The following is a 3,453-nucleotide window of genomic DNA, read 5'->3' as shown; positions in this document are numbered from 1 at the left end:
CTAATTCTTTTTCTCTCACATCCTATATCCAAACCATTAACAACTCTTTCCATGTCTAACATATACCCTTAATATGTCAATTTTTATTTATCTCCACCCCAGTCTGAGCCACCATTATCTCTCACATAGAATTTTATAGTAGCCTCCTAAATGGTCTGTGCATTGACACTCTGACCCACAAGTTCTCCAACAGAACTAAAAGGGTCTTTGAGAAATGAGTTCTGATCCTGTTATTACTCTGTTTAAAACAGTACCATGGCTCCCCATTTCTCTTGGCACAAAGTTGAATGTCCTTGCCATGACCTACAAGGACATATTTAACCTGGCCCTTCTTAACCCTCTTATCTCAGCATGTCCTACAACCTCCCCTGCTCACTATGCTTTATTCATGCTGGCTTTTGTTCCTCAAAGGAACCTGGCTTCTCCTGAAAAATTTTCCCCCAGATTGTCACATGGCCATCTCAGTCGCACCATTCATATCCCAGCTCAAATGTCACCCTTAGAGTTTCTCTGACCTCCATCTAAGGTACCCCACTCCAGCCATCACCCTATTCCAAATCATTCTCTATTACATGACCCTGTTTTATTACCTTTCTAACACTATTATCTGCAGCTATTCATTTTATTTTTATTTACTTATTTATTGTTGTCTCACTCACATAGAATGTAAGCCTCAATAAGAGCAAGGACTTTGTCTGTTTTGTTAGGATTCCCTAGTGCCTAAAACAGAACCTGGCACATAGTAAGGGCTCATTAAATATTTGATGAATGAATGAGTGAATGGATGGCATGTCTAGGAAGGCTGGACCCTGGGACCTTACCACTGGACAAATAATCTCTTGTCTTGGATGATGAAGCCATTCAATTTCAGAAGGTTGAAATAAGAAGGCCGAGCTCTTAAGACCTCTTCCATCTGTATCGCTGGTCTACTAAGGACACACAGATTGGGTTCAACTGTCACCATGAGAAAGAAGTGGCAGCTCCTTGTATACAATTCGGGATGCACTTTGCACTAGTAGAAATGAGAATCTGAAAATCTGCAAGGATCGAGGTAGCCCACTTTTCTCTTTTGGTTGCTTGATCATTCAAAAATCCAGGGCAAATCTTGCCATGGCTGATGAATACTGCCTAAGAGACGGTTAACTCCCATAAGGAGGTGAGTGTTTAATGGAAAGGTTTTATGCAAGGTGGACTATGTCTTCCTGATGCATGATAGTACCTGTGTCACTAAGGGAGGCTCTGAGACCAGGAGTCCAAGAGTCATTTGTTCAAATGAAATAAAGCCTGTTAGTCTTGCCAGTACTCTCCTGCTTCATTGCTTAACACCAACCGGATGATGTAAGCTGTCCCTTTGTTGTTTACAGGGATGTTTCTAAAGAGGCAGTCAAACATTGCCTCAGTCTGGTTAGGAATAATGAGGCCACTGCCTGGGTCTTAATTACATCACCGGCGGAAGTCCAGTGCCAGAGGAGAGTAAAGATAAAGAGGAAAGCTATCCTCTTTTTAAGGATGTTCCAAAGCATTCAGAAACATGTGTCCTTAAAATAAAGATGATAAGATGCAGAAACAGCCGTATGAACAGGAGTCTGAAATGCTGGGGTTTTGTTGGTAGTTCCACTTTTCCTTTAGAGAGCAAAGCTACCTGGTTGGAGAGGGAATGGAGATCTAGTTAGCTGCTCCTTAATGGATTTCAGAAGCCTTAAGGTGACACATGAAAGATCATTCCTAGGAATTTCTAGTCAATCTCCAGAGGAGACACAGAACCACACACTCATTGGCATCTAAATTCTGCGAGTCCTCTTTTCCCGCAAAGGAAGTTTCTCTACTTTGTTGTGTTCAGAACCTTTCTACACAGGAGAATTTACGTTCATCTTTATATTCCTTCCACTCTGTTACTACTTTAAAAAAACACAGAGTTCAGAGCCAGACATTATCACCATCATCATCATCATCATTAGTATTGTTACTATTAATTTTAGATTACTGCTATTAAATCACTTAGGAAAAGTTTGCATAACAGTCTTGAACCTTAGATTTTGAATGAAGGGGGGATGGTTTGGGAAAACAATGTCTACCTGGAAATTTATTCTATAATGGCATAGAAATGTAAGCTGAAAAGATTTTTAGAGTTTATTTAGTGCAGCTCCCTTATTTTTAATATGAGGAAATGGAAACACCTTTACCCTTTTGAAGGTAAAGCAACTTGACCAAGGTCATGTAGTGTATCCAGTGCAATGTTTTTTGGATGTAAAGAACAGAAAACCTGACTTATTATATTATAAACTGACCTAAACAATGATCCAATTTATCTTACTAAAATGAAGGACATGTATAGGGCGGCAGTATTAGTTTTCTAGGGCTGCTGTAGCAAAACACCACGGACTGGGTGGCTTAAATAACATATGCTTATCTTCTCATAGTTCTAGAGGCTTCAAGGTGCCAGCAGGGGTGGTTTCTCCTGAGGCTTCTCTCTTTGGTTTATAAGTGGCCACCTTTTCTGTGTATATGCATCGTTGGTATCTTTTCCTCTTCTTTTAATGACACCAGTCCTGTTGGATTGAGGCCCACCCATAGGCCCTGATTTAACTTCAGTTATCTCTGAAGACTCTATCTCCAAATATAATCACATTGGCAGTTAGAGTTTCAACTTATGAACTTTGGGGACACAATTCAGTCCCTAACAGTGAATGCAGCTGGCCTGGTGTTTTCTGTTTGGGGTGGTTATTAATTATTTATTCCATTTGTTTGAGAGATACAGCCTTATTCAGATTGTCTATTTCTTCTTGTGTGAATCTGGGGAAAATGTATCTTTTAAGAAATTGGTCCATTTAATCTAGGTTATCAAATTTGTGGACATAGAGTTGTTCATAGTACTCCTTTATTATACTTTTTACATCCATACGATCTGTAGTGATGTCCTGTCTTTTGTTTCTAATATTTGTAATTTTTGAACTTCTTGAAGTTCTTTTATTCTTAGCCTGGCTAGAGGCTTATCCATTTTATTGATCTTTTCAAAGAAGCAGCTTTTGGTTTCATCGATTTTCTCTATTGAGATCCTCCCTTCAATTTCATTGATTTCTGCTCTAACGCTTATTATTTCTTTTCTTCTGCTTACTTTGATTTAATTTGCTTTTCTCCTTCTAGTTTCCTAAAGTAGAAACTTAGATTATTGATTTTAGATCTTTCTTCTTTATATATATATCAGTATATATATATAGAATCAGTATATATATATAGAAATCAGTATATGTATACATATATATATATATAATCAGTATATAAATAAGTATATATATATGTGTGTGCTTTTATTTCCTGACTTTCTATTTTGTTCAGTTGATCTATTTGTCTACTTGATGGCCATACTATACCATTTTAATAACTGTAGGCTTATAATGTCTTGAAATTATATAGTGCTAACTCTTCAACTTTGTCCTTTTTCATTTGTTTTTT

This window comes from Phocoena phocoena, chromosome 1, assembly GCF_963924675.1.
Source record: "Phocoena phocoena chromosome 1, mPhoPho1.1, whole genome shotgun sequence".
Classification (NCBI taxonomy): Eukaryota; Metazoa; Chordata; class Mammalia; order Artiodactyla; family Phocoenidae; genus Phocoena; species Phocoena phocoena.
Note: the sequence above shows the minus strand (reverse complement) of the source record.